This window comes from Anastrepha obliqua, chromosome 1, assembly GCF_027943255.1.
Source record: "Anastrepha obliqua isolate idAnaObli1 chromosome 1, idAnaObli1_1.0, whole genome shotgun sequence".
Classification (NCBI taxonomy): domain Eukaryota; kingdom Metazoa; phylum Arthropoda; class Insecta; order Diptera; family Tephritidae; genus Anastrepha; species Anastrepha obliqua.
Window position 1 is genome coordinate 17,171,321 of NC_072892.1, and position 17,367 is coordinate 17,188,687.

The window sequence follows — 17,367 nt, forward strand, 5'->3', positions numbered from 1 at the left end:
TTTGGTTGTAGATGGGCCATAACATTCTACCAATTTTGCATATTGTCTGCTCTCTCCATCTGCATTCCACGATTTGTAGATATTTTAAGGAAATTGCATTCTTGATTGCACCCAGTGGTATGAATACAGTTTCTGCAAACACGTTGTTCATGCCAGATCCCCCACTTGCCAGTTCATCTGATTTTTCGTTACCTTCAATGTTCCGATGTCCCGAGACCGAGATTAAAAAAACTTTATGGTTAAAACTCAAGATGGTAAGGCCTTTTCCGCTGTGTTCCATAGGATTATAGGTTGTTGTAGCCGAATCCAGTGCCTGGATTGCAGCTTGGCTATCCGAAAGAATAGTGATTTTGCCCTTAAAATAGAAATCTGCGATGAGTAACCTATAAGCTTCCCCAATTGCCAATACTTCCGCCTGGAAGATACTGCCGGCGTTAGAAAGACGTACAGCTTTTTCAATTCTAAGTCTGTGAGAATATATACCTGCTCCAACACCGCAATCCATTTTAGAGCCATCTGTATAGTAGTGTCGAAGTTGTTTAGTGAGAATACCTTTCTGCATTCCCTCTGAGAGTGGAAAACTTCCTGTTGAATGTTACCGTCGGGACGATGTAATCAGTTGTATCACTTTATATATATATATAGTATATATAATTGGCGCGTACACCGTTTTTGGGTGTTTGGCCGAGCTCCTCCTCCTATTTGTAGTGTGCGTCTTGACGTTGTTCTACAAATGGAGGAACCTACAGTTTCAAGCCGACTCCGAACGGCAGATATTTTTATGAGGAGCTTTTTTCATCGGCTACGGCGGCTGTTGTATCACTTTATTGTACTAAAATACAAAGTTAAAAGTTCTCTAAAATTTCTGATTAAAAAGTTAAAAATTTTGATGTAGTTTTTGTTTTTTGTTTTTTTTTTTTAATTTGCTAAATTTTAGTGAGTTTTGGTTATACGGTTTTTCTTGTAGAGTGCACTTTAATTTTTTTAAAGCATTAAAAATTTTAATTCAAAGAAATATTTAGTTACTTTTGAGCACAGTTTGATATCCAAAAAAACACATCCAAATTCGTCATTTCGAGAGCGCCACAGCTGCAGCGCCTATCTGCAAGCACCAAATGAGGAATTTCCTCTTGTATTGTATAAAGGACCACACACTATCGGCAATGTTGATAGTTATAATTTGTTGGAAAATGTTCCTCCTTGACCAATCGGGTTATAGGCAACGTATGGTGCCAGGCTAAAAAGAGTAAACTTTAACTGACCCCGAATCTGATAATGAGAGAGCAGCGATTCCATTAGGAAAGGGCAATTCTGACTTTTCGAGTCTCGTCACTGTTCCTACTGAACACTGGTCATGGCCAATGATGACTAGTTTACTAGAGCAGCAGCCCTTGAGCAGGAAAAACCCAAGTCATTCCATGCGGCCATGGAGAGAATCTCTTCAACTACTCCGACGGGATCCAGGACAAAACGCAACTACAACTACTAACTGCCCTCGGGAGTCTCTTACCACCTTCCTAAACTCCCGATTCCCGAATGTCATAATCGGAGTCCAACCGCCATCCACAGCAGATGAAGAGCTTCCTCGTGAGATCCGCATAACTTTGCACCAATTGCGTTCTGGATATTGTAGTAGGTTAAACTCCTACTTATCCAGAATCGACCACGACATACTCAATATATGTCCATCATGTGAAGGCACACCGCACGATACTCACCACCTATTCGCATGCCCTATCAAAACTACTCGCCTAACACCCCTCTCGCTTTGGGCCCAAACTGTCGGACTAGCACGATGCCGCTGGATGAGTTAGCCGATGACGATCGGTGACTACTCCGTACTGTCAAGGTTTAGTAAACTGCTACAACAACAACAACATTAATGCAGATACTGTAGGGAATGAAGTGGAGACATTTCAAAACCTACTCTATTGATCTCCAGATTTAATGCGGAAACGTACGTCTAACCTGAAACATTTGATTGCAAATCTCTGCTGGATCTTTCGAAGAACGGCTTTTTTACTTAATCACTGATCTATGACATCAAAACCGTATTTCATTGCTTCTTGGGCGTTAAGTTCTTCTAAGCTCTAAGTCTAAGTTCTGCTATAATGGCCTAACCTATAAACCGATTGATTGAAAAATCACTCCACGATTTCTAAGTTTTTGTTTAACTAAATAATAAACTCTTCCTAGTCCTCTCTGGAGCTAAAAGTTGCACCAAGTGAAAATGTTTCAGTCATAGGCGAATCAAATTTGTCGTTTGCCTCTAGGCGTCGAATTGCATTTGTGCCGCACTTTTATCTCTGGCGCATCTTAAATGTTACACTTTATCAGCATAAATTGCAGGCATGACTTGTACTCGCTCAAAACAAGATACTTGCCACAATTTGTTGGTGTTCATGTGTGTGTGTGATTCGAGCCACCGTTTCTCTTCTTTGCTGCCGCCTATTCAAATTTTATTGCCAATTGTGTTAACCGCTCTTGTCGTGGGCTGTCAGTCGTAGCGCTGAAATCATTTATTCGCAACTTTCTAAATTTGAATTTCTTAGCCTATACGCAGTAGAAACGTAAACATAGCGGCGCAACATCATCATCAGATAGCCTTTAATTTTCACAATTGCAACATTTGCACAGAATTGCAGCGCCGCATAGCCTCTGTTTCGTCCAACTAAAGTGCTACGACAGTGTGTACATTGCGGCTGTATCCGCCTGCAGTTATCGTGCAACTCCGCCATTATTATTAATTTTCCTTTTTCTATTTGTTTGTTGTTCGCCGTTGTGGTTGTGGCAATTTGTGCGCATGCGCAATTTGATTATTGGCAATTTTCCTTGCCGAGTTACTTTGCTGTGCCGTTGATTATCTGGCTGTCACAGTTCCTCGTAGTAGCAGCACGCGGATGCCACCGTTAGTTGCCCGTTGCCTGGACAATGTTTGATCTTTTCATTGCTGATTTTATCGATTTTGATTGCCTTTTTCCAGTGGCGAAAAGTCTATTTCCATCGATCGGCACTGCAACATAGACAGTCAACGTAAACAAACGAAAATGTATGCATGTTGTGAAGCGGTTTTGCTGAAGTTTTTTCGTTTTTTTTCTTTATTTTTTTTTCTGTCTGTCAACTCAGTTGTTAAGCGTGTGTTTTTTAACGGGGTATGCTTACTAATTGTAATTTTATATGCTGATATTGATTCGCAAATGCTGTCTGAAACTGAATCAGTAATTTGCTAATATTTTATATAAACAAAAAATAGTTCAGCTATCGCATAAAATTTTTAATGGTTTCAAACATTGCAAATCAAATTATGCGCGCGTTACAAAAGTCATCAACAACTTTAGCAAGATAGTAAAAAATAAACTATAACCAACTTTGACCACAGGCAGCCTATTAATTATCACGATTTTCGTGTTGTTGCCGGCTGTATTGCGCACCCCACCACTTAATCGGTTACTATTTTCCAACGTGCAACGCAATCAGGCAGAACGAACCGGTTCTGCTGGCCAGTTGCTTGCAATTTACAGCTGCCATTTGCGTCCGTCCACAGCTTTTCCAATATAGAGCATGCCTCTGCGCATATTTCATGCCCTGGCCACGATCTTACAGTGCAATCGCAATATTTTTAAACGCCGCTTTTGACTTTTTAGTTTATAACTTTGCCGACTTTTCGGTCTTGCGAGCCAAGCTATTGGCATTTACAAATTCAACGTAACGGGTGCTTTTTTTGTAAGCAGCATAGAAACAGTAAATAAAATAAAGCATGACGGCTGCCATAGTTTGATTTTATGGGAAAACATTTTTTTTTTTTTTTTTCAAGTCATTGGCACATAAAAATAATTTTGATTATCTCGAACTGTTTTTCGAATAGCAGGGATTGTACGTCCTCAAATTTTGACGCCCAAAGATAATGTAATATGATTTGAAATTCTCACATTTCTGTTGAGAGCGTCCTATGATCTCAGTTTTTGGACTTTGGCAACAAAGCGAAATTGTCGGAATAGCCGTCACACGAAAACTTAGATACCATTAGTTTTACATTCGAAATACATCGCTTCTCAGTCGAAAGACATATATCATTCAGATCACAAAAGTTGACGAAAGAGAGATTTTTTAAATTTAAATACTAAAAGGAATCTTTCTCTCTCTCTCTTAGCTTCACAGTCTGTGGTGGACCGTAGATTCATCAACAATCCTCCTTCAATTCAGTCTCTCTCTCTTGGCTCATTTCGCCATTTACGAACGCTCATCGCTTTTAAGTCTACTTCGACGTCTTCAAGCCATCTCTTTCTTGGTCGGTCTCTCTTTCTTCGTCCAATTGGACGCAAAGTAAACACCTTTTTGAAGTGAAAACTTCTTTAGAATCGTTGGGAGTGATTTGAGGAAAAGTGAAACGAAAAAAGCGACCAACTTGGCTACGAAGCGTTATATTATATGTTGATATAAAAGTAGCGACGAACTAAATAAAAATAACTTTTATTTTTTCTTGTGATTCGAACCAAGGATTTTGGATCCGAAGTTCACATTGCTAGTCGCTCGGCTACCGCGCCATGCTGTCATCGCTGGCCTAAAAGTTATTTAGTTACGAAGCGTTATATTATATGTTGATATAATTATTTTTGTGAGCGTGTAATTCTCAAAAGTTTTATTAGGTTTATTATTTAAAATGTATTGACTAGGTAGTGTGGTTATCAGCTTAACATCTGATAGATCCTCCATCGGAGGACAACAAATGTTAAACTAATTTTTGGAAATGCGCGGAGTGTTTTATGGGCTTGCTCCGCCTCTGCCACGGGTTGACCCGGTATTGCAGTACCGCCGGGATTTCAGCCTTGAATAAATACAAGAAAAAATATACTAATTCATTTAGCTTTGGTGGGAAGAGCCATAAATTTTTATATGAATACATGTAGACGAAAATGGAATTTTTTTTTTTTGAAATTTGCATTGTAGGACATTTCTGATTATTTATTGAAAACAGTTTTTTGGCTTTTCTATTTTTGGTTTAGATACTGAAAGTCAGTTTAAGTGAATCGGTATAAATATTTCGTACATTAATTTTTGAAGTGAAAACTTCTTTAGAATCGTTGGGAGTGATTTGGGAAAAAGTGAAACGAATTACATATAAACGTAGCGACAAACTAAATAACTTTTAGGCCAACACCGACAGTATGGCGCGATTGCCGAACGGCTAGCAATGTGAGCTTCCGATCCAAAATTCTTGGTTCGAATCACAAGAAATACAATTTTTTTTTTTTTGAAATTTGCATTGTAGGACATTTCTGATTATTTATTGAAAACAGTTTTTTGGATTTCAGCCTTGAATAAATACAAGAAAAAATATACTAATACATTTAGCTTTGGTGGGAGAGACATAAATTTTTATATGAATACAAGTAGACGAAAATGGAAGAAATTTGTAAGTCTGTTTCTTCGGTCCGTTTGGGTATTTTTTTTGACAACATCGAAACCAAAGCATTTGTATCATATTTTATCTATCATAAGCCACTCGTATCATTTGTTGAAATTGAAAACATTGAGGATGAATAATGATAAAATGAAGAAAATAAAATATGAACTTTATAGCAATATTATAATGAACCTATAATTATCCCGCTCCTAATGCTGCTTTCGTCTTATTCTCTCTCAGTTTGTTTTACGGAAGGTTTCACTTCTATCAAGTCTAACCGTTAGACTGGTATTTTTTTTTTTGTATACTTTCGTTGTGCATTCTTAGGATGTAGCCAAGCCATCTAATCCACTACGCTTTAATAAAACGTATTACATTTGTACCACCAATAAGGTTTTCAATTTCGTTGTTGTAACGGATGCGTACGTGCCATTTTCAGGCCGAATAAAACTAGATTTTTCTCATTATGGTTCTTTTAAATAGCAATAGCTGGTTTATATCATTCACTTTCAGTGTCCAGATTTCAGCCCCATAAATAAGAACCGGACGTATCAAAAGATTCTTATCATTAAATGCTTTTTGGCTCAAAAGTCCTCTAAATGAATAATATTTTATACGTTTTCTTAGTCAGAAATTGGAAAATGTTTCAAATCATTAAATTTATACAACTCAACGGATTATGCATATTTAAGCTTTCTGTTTTTGGTTTTTCTAAACAGCGTTGATATCTACTATTTAGCCTTCATTACCACGACAGTCGGTGCTACGTTACCGGAGCGACCGGGATTTATATTCGACCAAGGACTTGATGTTGCTCAAAAAAACAACAAAAACCATTTGGCCTTTAAAAGTAAAGCGAAGCAAAACAAACTTGCGTCGGACCAGCACGGTTTTTTGTTTTTTTTTTTATCGGGGCAACTAGCAAGTACAGCACTTAGACAACATTAAGTCCGAGTGCAGACTCGGGTTTCCTTGTTAATTTTCTTTAAATCTACCCGACCTCCGAAGAAATCTGAGTATAGATCTTGTGGTGTCCAAGCACTAAGGTGGTCGCTTCTTAACACATCAGTGCCAAAGACTTCAAGCCTGATTCGAACGAAGGCTGGGCAGACGCACAGAAAGTGGTTCGTCATCAGTGTAACCAACTGTCTACAATCCCTTCTGCTTAATAACAGGAGAATCTGCGGCAGACGGTCGGACATGACAGGTATCATCAGTTTTCATCATCTGTAGGCCTCCCTCAGCCTACCAAACTCGCTTGGGCGTTGAAGTAACCCGTTTGCTAACCGTGGCTTTGATGGCTGCAGAAGGGAGTGGCAGGGCGGGCTCTGGGCCAGCACCTTTCTTCAGCTTTCGACACTAAATTGTTGACGACTTTCAATGGTCAATTTGAAATGTTATGAAATATTTGAAGTCATATATTGCCAACATTTGTGAAGCAATGCGTTACGCTCACTTTGATAATTTTAGTTTTACAGCCTGTACATTTCCCTTCTTTACAAAAAAGGATTTACGTAGTACCTCAGCGTTCTTCTTTCCTCTTCATCGTATAAATCAAACAATCAAGAGCGCGGGCACAATATGTACCAGCTTACTTGACGTCATTTTCAAAATTACGATAACATAGCACAGCAAAGCCCATCGCATTCAATCAAATTTGATAGTTCTAATAAAATAAATTATGTTTTTCGTCAGTTATTTTTGGTGCCTTATTTCTGGCAGCCCGCCATTTCGTCTATCAGCTGTTCAGGGACTGGCAATGCTGCATGAAAAGAGTTCATGTGGCCCCCTCTCATACACAATGAGAGAGTTTCGCATCTATGGAGAAATGGCAAAATGCATAGAGCGCAAATTAGCTGTCTTCTGTCAATTTTGCTGTCACTAGAAAAGTGTTGCTGTTGCGGGGAGAATCCTGTATGCGGCTACAAATCTGTTGCGGAAAGAACAAATAGTGTTGCAGGAAGAACTAATAATGTTGCGGGAAGGACCAATAATGTTGCAGGAAGAACCAATAATGTTGCAGGAAGGACCAATAATGTTGCAGGAAGAACCAATAATGTTGCAGGAAGAATCTTGAAAGCGGCTATAAATTCGTTGCAGGGAGAATCCTTAATTCTTAATGTTGCGGTAGGACCAAGTTGATTGAAGCGATGAAATATCCGGATCGAAGGATCTCACTAATGATGAACACAAATTCCTGTTGGTTATTGTAGCGATGATATTGCGGCAAAAATTCCCAATTTAAAATATGTTGCTTCTGATTCAAAATTACAATTTTTTCTCTCTTTAGTTTACAAAATGTTCCGTATTTATACACATTTCTTTACAAACAAAACCTACTTAATTCACAGAAAATTATAACAAATAACAAAAGTTGAAAAACATTAAAGTATTTTAACTAATATTAAATTGAACTCAACAGTTGCCAAGTACCATAGAATAACAATTCTCTAAAAATACACCCTGTATACGTGCATATGCATACGTTTGTATACTTTTTTATATCAAAGGTCCTCCATATATATAGGTATATATATATAAATAATTTTTTTTTGTTGATCACAAATGCTGGTTACTATTTTATGTACATATGTCGCGTCCAACCGAAAGGCTGCTGACTTCCGCCCACTTTGTGCATCATTTGTGTTGACTTTTAGCATAAATTTGCATTATTTATGACATTATTTTTCTTTGCCGTTGGTCTTTGCTGTCGCTCGATCAACCGCTGTGACCAAATTTGGTTTGCCAAACTGCAGCCACATGGCGTACTGTTATTTTCTTCTAAATAATTCCTATTTTATTTTGGCAATAAATGTCTTTCGTTCGAATGTCCGTTCATTTTCCGTTACTTTCATAATTCCTACAATAATTTGAGTTGCCCCATGTCTGCCTACAGGCACAGATTTCGCTTGAGTTCACCATTGTTGCTGCTTTTCAATTATGCATTCAATATGTTAATCGGCAGTTCTGCTTTGTACAGTCGCACTATTGAAGTGGCCAAAGTCAAAGTAGGTTGACTGACTGATCGTACATATTTGGTGATTGCAAATTACTGAATCGATGCTAAAGCAAGAGAAGGGAAATAATGTGGCTCACAACGTTTTGCAACGGCATTGTTTTGACTTTTGAATGGCATGGCCCACAAAAGACGCTTCGGTTAGCCTTTGCGCTCAGCTCCAATCCAGATAATTTATTGTCGCTAAAACCCTTTGGCTCATCTAAATATAGCTGTGCATTTGCATTTGTATGTGTATTTATACAAATGTTGCCTTGTTATCAGAATCTGCTGACAACGCCACCTCTTTTCATCTTTGCAAAAACTGCTTTGTAAACAAATTTGTGTTTTTTGTTTTTAATTTTTGCCTTCTGACACCATTTGTTGTGCGGAAATGTATACTAGAATTGTGTTTATTGCAGTTGTTGTCATAATTAGAAATGAAACTAAAAAATGTTACAAAGCAGCTCAAGCCCCTAAATGATAACATGACTTCATGCGCAAGCAACTACTTTAAAAGTACATAAAAACATACAGAGAGTTTATCAGTACAATTCTGCTTTTGCTTTTCTGTTGACATGGTTGGCAGAAAAAAATACACTGTACATATGGACATAAGACTAATTGTTTTCTCTGTATATTGGCATGCAGGGTGGGCCATATAGCGTTTGCTTTTTGAACCACCTATTTTTTTGAGAATGGTAACACAAATGACAAGTCAAATGTGTTCATAATTTACTTAAAGGTTTGGTGGCGCTATTCGCTTGAACAAAATTGGGAAATATTGCAAACCTATTTCCAAAGTGGTGAGTCTTCTTCTTCTTCCGCGGTTACAGTAAATGGAGCTGTGATTTAAGCCCGTTGGGCTATTTTTCGTGGCAAGCCGTTAAGGACAAATGCTATGCGAACCATCCAGAGGCGATTGATGCTTTAAAACACGAAATCGAAGTTGCCATTCGTGAAATTGAAGCCCAAACAATAGAAAATGTGCTTAAAAATTGGGTGGATCGAATGGCCTACTGTAAAGCCAGTCGTGGCAGTCATTTGAACGATATTATTTTTCATTCATAAATGACAATTTCAATCATCAAAATAAAAAAAAAGTTTGAAAAAATATTGATTAGTTTTCTTTTTATAGCCGATTCAAAAAGCAAATTTTACATGGCCCACCCTATACAAGGTGACGTCCAAAATAAAAAAATACTGAGTTAAAATAGAAAGGACAGAAGCTTTGTTCTGATAACTTAGAGATTATTTGTTCAAAATAGTCCACTTTGGCCTCGATACACTATTTTGCGCGATCTAAAAGCTTTTTGAAAGAGTGTTTCAGGTCATTGACCGAAATGTCCTTCAGGATGTCGGTACAAGCCTTTTGGATGGCCTCTACGGACGCAAAACGTTTTCCTTTCATGGCCAAATGCAATTTTCCGAATAAGCAGAAGTCACAAGGAGCCATGTCAAGCGAATACGGTGAGTGATTGATGGTTAAAATGCGATTTCTAGTCAGTCACAAGAGTGGATCGATGAGATGGTGCATTATCATGCAATAATCGTCATCTTCCTCCTTCGCGGTATTCAGGGGCGAATTCGACGAATGTCATGGACCAAATACTTCAAAACACCAGATAGAAAATTGCATTAACGGTTTGGCCCGTTGGCACGAACTCCTTGTGGACAATTCCCTTGGAATCGTAAAAACAAATGAGCATCGACTTAATTTTTGACTTCTCCAAATGCGGTTTTTTAGGTGCTGGCTGGTCTGGGACCTTCCATTCGGCACTTTAACGCTTAGTTTCAAGTTCATGTTGGAAACACCTCGTTTCGTCACCAATTACAATGTTGTAAAGAAAGTTTATCGTCTTTTCTTCTCTCTTTAATGAGGTCTTTCGAATGTTAAATTCAGAGCAATTTTTGGTCCTCAGTTCACTTGTGCGAAATGAAACGTGCTCAGAGCTTTCGTAAGCCCAAATTATCAGTAAAAATGCGATAAATCGATGTTTTGGAGATATTCAACTCCGACTCCATGAATTTCAACGATGATTTCGATTCATTTTTGATAAATTTACGAACAACTTCGATTGAGTTTTCGGTGATTACTGATTTTGGGCGGCCCGGCCCGTATGTTCATTGTTATTTATGTCCTCACAACTATCTCTGAAACGTGTAAACCACTCATCAACTCTGACACGAGATAGACAATCATCGCCATTCTCATCAATTCAAATGTTTCGGTAAACGTTTTACCGATTTAAAAACAAAATTTGATATCAGATCCTTCTTCGATACTCATTTTTGTACCGATGACACAAACATACTGACATTTTAGACGCAATAACTTCGCTTCCACTGAACCGAATGTCACCAAGCTTTCACTGGAAGTCAGCTAGGGATGTAACTTCCAACGCACTAACAAACATTTATGACGCCAGTCTTATTTATTTTAGACTTCCCCTTGTATTTACATGTACATAAAGTAAAAATTACCCTATGTTGAACTCAATAAGAAGCGACTTGATTCAGAAAGGGCTTATTGAGTTAAAACAGATAAAAACAGCAATTTTCGAAATTTTAATTTATTAAATATGTTTGTATGTATGTTTATAGTCGTTTAAGAATCCAAAACCATCAACTAAAAAATACACCCAAAGTAAATTGTAAGTTGTTTGAAGCTTCGTTTGGCGCAAAATTTTGGAGGAAAGCATGACGCTTGCGTTCTATTCTTGTTACGGAACTTGCCCTCCTTATACAGTAGCGTGCAATAGTGAGCACATGTTGGGCGATTTAACTTTAAAGTCTCTGAAAAAATCTAAATGCACAACTTAATGAAACAAAACTTTCAGCATTTATTCGTTGCTTAATTCTTAAAATAACGGCTTAAAACAAAACAAAAAATACAAATGTAGGAATGAGAAGGATGCAATAATATAAAAAAGTACGTATTTACTCAGTTTTGCACAGTTTAGTCAAAACTACGACGCTATTTTCGAGCTCCACACTTTTTTTATATTATTGCCTCCTTCTCATTCCTACATTTGTATTTTTTGTTTTGTTTTAAGCCGTTATTTTAAGAATTAAGCAACGAATAAATGCTGAAAGTTTTGTTTCATTAAGTTGTGCATTTAGATTTTTTCAGAGACTTTAAAGTTGGGCGATTTAACATGTGCTCACTATTGCACGCTACTGTATACTCCAGACATCATTGTTTTGCCCGTAATCCTCTTCTAGGGTTTGTAACGCGCACAACCACAAAGACCCTGGTGTACCTTAGTACCTATCCTAACCTTGACTTCAAATACGTTCAAAAAGCTCAAAATAGGAAAAAAAATACCAGTCTAACGGTTAGACGGGATAGAAGTGAAACCTTCCGTAAGACAAACTGAGAGAGAATGAGACGAAAGCAGCATTAGGGGCGGGATAATTATAGATTCATTATAATATTGCTATAAAGTTCATATTTTATTTTCTTCATTTTATTATTATTCATCCTCAATGCTTTCAATTTCAACAAATGATACGAGTGGCTTATGATAGCTAAAATATGATACAAATGCTTTGGTTTCGATGTTGTCAACATATCTTTGAAATACCGCGTCAATTGTTGTTTTTGATCGTGTTGTCGGTTCAGTGCGATTGTTACACATTTTTAAATTGAATGTTGTATTGAGAAAGTCAATTGAAGGAACCGCTGTGTCTAATGCAAAATTTACGTTAAAATCGCCACTTAAAATCATTGGAACTTTATCGTAATCTTTTCTAAGTATCCGCGATACTTCTGGTGTATACTTTATTAAATTTTCGTGAATGAATTCCGTGATGCTATTTATTGATTTTTTTTTCTGTCGATATTCACGACACTTTTCTGCATTGCTTTTCGGCATAATTGCGGTAAATATTTAAAAATGAAAATATTTACGAATATAAAAATACACACGCGGTTGCTATTATGAGCGTCCCCAGCAAAACCTGCGTGACCGAAACTCTAACACAATTACATTTTTTTTAATGTTACAAACACATATGCACGCAGGTTTTGCTGGGGCGTGACCGAAACTCTAACACAATTACACATGCACTCGTATTTGTTTGAAAATCGACTTTTTTTTTGGTTCTCCGTCACCTTTGGAAAATGTGTAAACAGTAAGCAAACTTTATTCATATATTTTTCCTCATTTTTGCATCAGTAAAATTAAACAAACGCCGTAGCCGAATGGGTTGGTGCGTGACTACTATTCAGAATTCACAGAGAGAACGTCAGTTCGAATCTCGGTGAAAACACCAAAATTAAGGAAAACTATTTTTCTAATAGCGCTCACCCCTCAGCAGGCAATGGCAAAACACCGAGTGTATTTCTGCCATGAAAAAAAGCTCCTCATAAACATATCATAAAATAAAATAAAATATCTGTTTAAAAAAAAATTTTTTCTTGTGATTCGAACCAAGGATGTTGGATCGGAAGCTCACATTGCTAGTCGCTCGGCTACCGCGCCATGCTGTCGGCACTGGCCTAAAAGTTATTTAGTTCGTCGCTACGTTTATATCAACATATAATATAACGCTTCGTAACTAAATAACTTTTAGGCCAGCACCTACAGCATGACGCGGTAGCCGAGCGACTAGCAATGTGAGCTTCCGATTCAAAATTCTTGGTTCGAATCACAAGAAAAAATAAAAGTTATTTTTATTTAGTTCGTCGCTACGTTTATATCAACATATAATATAACGCTTCGTAGCCAAGTTGGTCGCTTTTTTCGTTTCACTTTTTCCCAAATCACTCCCAACGATTCTAAAGAAGTTTTCACTTCAAAAAGAAAGCTGGTCCTTATCCACCTCCAACTACCGTTTTCGGCCTCTGAGCTAACGCTAGCGTCGCTATTGGGTTCAGCAGCGACCATGCATCTCTCTTTTCACCTACAACTCATTTCACTACACACAGCTGTCCTGCTCTCGCAGAATACAATGTTGTTCATTGCTCGCGATGTGTACTTGCGCTACGTCCGTAAACGCTTCTAGGAGCCAGACAGTAGGATTTACACCCCAATGTACTGGTGCCCTATGCTCCATTAGAGATTGGACCGGACCGGAAGAAGAAGAAATTGTAAGATATTTACTCGTTTTTTGACTTCCGAGGTAGTACTCTGTCCTACAGCCTTCTGTTTATTTTTTTGCCTATATATGTATTTGACGGCCGTCGTAGTCGAATGGGTTGGTACGTGACTAGCATTCGGAAGTGCTTAGGTTTGAATAACCGTGCGTAAAATACCAAATTGATAGATCAAGTTTTTTCTGTGTACAAAGTCCACGGCGACCCTCTTCACCATCTGGACAAAGGAGGTCAAACTGCAACTTAAGGTAAAAGTCGACGACAAACCAATTCCGACTGTTAACAAACCCAAAATCTTCGGCGTTACCTTCGACAGTTTGCTCTCCTTCTCAGCGCATACAATCGCTATTGCCATTAAAGTCCAAAATCCCAGCAAGGTCCTCAAATCGCTTGCCGGCAGCACTTGGGGCAAAGACAAAGAAATGTTGCTATCGACATACACAGTGAACGAAGCTACAGACTTGTGAAAACACTGCCATTAGGACTGCAAAGGGATGCCTTTTGATGTCCCTACTTCAACATCTATACGACGAGACCTATATGCTACCCGCAGGCCCCACCCATGCAGATACCTGCTTAAGCCTGAGCCGCCTTCTAGGCACGTCAGGAGGCACCTCCTCAACTACGCGGACGAGATCCAGGACAAAATATTTAGTGGATCGGACAGTGTACAGACAGATAATTAACGACATTCAGCAGGAGACTCTTACCACCTTCTTAAACTCCCGAATGCCGTCATCGGAGTCCAACCACCACCCATTGCAGACGAAGGGCTCCAACTTCCCCGAGAGTCCCACGTAACCTTGGCGCAATTACGTTCTGGATATTGTAGCAGGTTAAACTCCTACCTATCCAGAATTGACCCCGACATACTAAACATATAATATGTCCGGCATGTGAAGGCACCCCTCACGACACTAACCACATTTTCACATGCCCCAACAGACCCACTCATCTAACATCCCTCTCCCTCTGAACCCAACCTGTCAAAACAGCAAGTTTCCGGGGCCTACCGTTAAATGAGCTAGACGAAGTCGACCTGTGATTTACACTACACTGACAGGACAAAAGGTACTGCTACAACAACAACAACAATAATTGCTTCTACGAGCGGTCGCCCCTCGTGAGGCAATGGCAAATCTCCGAGTGTATTTCTGCCTTGAGAAAGCTTCTCATAAAAAACCATTCGCCGTTCGGAGTCGTCTTAAAACTGTAGGTTCCTGCATTTATGGAACTGCATCAAGATGCTCATTATTTATTATATTTGTATTATTTTTTCCACTGACCTTTCACCGATTTTTAATATTTTGGCAATTTCGCAGGCCGATTTACCTTCTTTAGCACTTTAGAAGGAAGATAAAGAAATATTTCGCCCTCAGAGTTGTAATATCCGATGAAGCAATTAACCACGCAAGTTGGTAATTCTTCAAATTTAACACTGGTTCGGAACTATTGAAAAAAAGAGTCTGCGGGAGTTGTGATATTAAGAAAGACACGCCATAAATCAAATACATATATTTTTCAACCACTAGAAACTTGCACATTACTATGCTAAAATGCATACTGATACCCAAAACAAATTTCAAAGAAAACGTTGTTTAAAAAGTTGAAAGTTGTTATGAAATTTTTGAAAAATTTTGTCCAAAGTTTGAAACTTCGGGTTATATGATTTTTGTTGTAGTGTAAATTATATTTTTATACAAAAAAGAAATTGTGGTGTGGTTAGACATATGTACATATATCTGCAATAGGCTGCATATGAGAAGAAATCGTACGAATTATTTGTGATTAGCGCAAGCAGTAGCAACCAAACTTCTACTGATTCATTATTTTTCACCTCGTACATTTACAACTTTTAACCTTGAAACTAATTTAACATTAATATCTTGTAATTTAGAATTTTATTGTCCAAGCTATGTTTATAGCTTTTTTAAAATATCAACTTTGTTGTTCAATTATCTGCACTAAAATTTTTGATGTCAAGTGAAACGCGACTTCTTGGCAATATTGTATACACATACGGTCATACATTCATTCATACATACGTACATACATATGTATGTACAGTATATTTATGTATATACTTGTTATTCGAAATCAAGTTTTAATCAATATTTATTGCTTGGGCCCCAAGCGCCAAAGCAACAAGCGTGAAGAACGCGATAAGCCATCAACTGCGGAGTAAATTGTGAGAATGCAAAAACTTCTAATTTGAAATGTTGTTTATGCGATTTACGTACATAAACAAATTGCCTGCATTGGTTTCACATTTATGTACAGTGGCGTTTACAATAGGGGGATTTTGTATGTCTTGCTAAATCATTGCAAGGTGCAAGAACTGCAAACTGTTCCAATATGTGCAAGGACGTATAAAACTTAAATAAACTCAACAAATTTGTCGGAATTTTAACAAAAGTGTTGAGTATGCAGTTTTGTAGTTCGTTCAAATTTGTACAATTTTAAAGTGGCTTTTTGTTAAAAATTCCGAAATAAATAAAAAAAATTCGGAAAAAAAAATTTTTTTTTATTCGAAAAATTCGAATCTTAAAAAAAAAACGTTTTTTATTTATTTCGCAATTAAAAATTTTTTTATTTTTTTATTTATTTTGAAATTTTTAACAAAAAGCCACTTTAAAATTGTACAAATTTGAATTTGTTTTTGTTTAAAAATTATTTATAAAAATATAGTTTACACAACAACAAAAATTACAGCTTCAAACTACAGACCTACGAATTATCAGCTAATGGCCGCGAGCTACTTTCGCGACATTTTCCAATGTCGTCAGAGTGAGGATTTAAATGTTATTCAAACATTTTTAATTGAAAACTTAAATTGAGTTTCATTATTTTTTGTAATTTTCCTTTGTTCTTAGAATACCAGAGAGTGTTGGAATTTCTATTTTATTTCTTTTTGTTTTATTTAAATTAATTCTTTGCACATTTGCTGCGGCGACTAAGTGGAAAGTGCAGCTGAAACTAAGACAAAAGACGAAAAACGCTGCACCTCCATCGCCTGATTGTCTTAAAAATTTAGTTCAATATCTGCCATTAAGTTATTCTAGACTACCAAAATTAATCTGACGTAGTTAGCGCATCTTGAACTGATATTCATATTGAAAGATAAAGGGTTTTCCAAACAGAGGTGTTATTTTGATATTCAAAGAAAAATGCTATTTTTTATTCGGATGTTTATTTCATTATAATGAGGAAGGTATGCCGTTAATAGTGGAAAATAACATCAGGAAAATGGCCACCACGACCACGCCTACAGCACAATATCCTTTTCATGAAATTTTCCATAACCGAATTGCAAAGTGGCTGCCCTATGTCCTCGTCCTCGATAGCCTCACGAATTCCATCTTTGAGCTCTTGAATCGACCCTGGGCTGTTGGCGTAGATCTTCTCTTTCACGTGGCCCCAAAGAAAAAAGTCACAAGGTGTTAAATCACAAGATCTCGGTGGCCAATTGTTATCACCTCTTCGAGAGATAACACGGTCCGGAAACTTTTCCCGTAAAAGATCAATGGTTTCGTTGCTTGTGTTGCACGTAGCGCTGTCTTGTTGAAAATAAACTTTGTCCAGATCAATACCCTCCAATGCCGGCCATAAAAAATCGTTAATCATCTCTCGATAGCGATAGATAACACTTGTTATTGGAAAACCATTTATTTTAATTTATTCGTCAAATCTTAAATTTTGGAAAAAGAAACTGTAATTTACCGTTAAAACTGCGAATCTGGCAACATTGCGTATAAAAAGTCATTGGTTATGCTGGGTGGACAAAAGGAATGTACCAAAAACCGAACACAATTTGCTAATTTTGTTTACGCTTTCGTCCAACAGGCATTCGTACACACATAATTATTA

General features: G+C 37.5%; 1 protein-coding gene and 1 pseudogene across 1 annotated transcript in view; both read left to right on the top strand.

Moving 5' to 3' along the window:
• LOC129236225 (T-complex protein 1 subunit eta) overlaps window positions 1-17,367 on the top strand; it is a 74,628-nt gene that overhangs the window by 8,893 nt on the left and 48,368 nt on the right. The window lies entirely within an intron of this gene.
• On the top strand, window positions 4,651-4,834 carry LOC129236578 (U2 spliceosomal RNA; annotated as a pseudogene).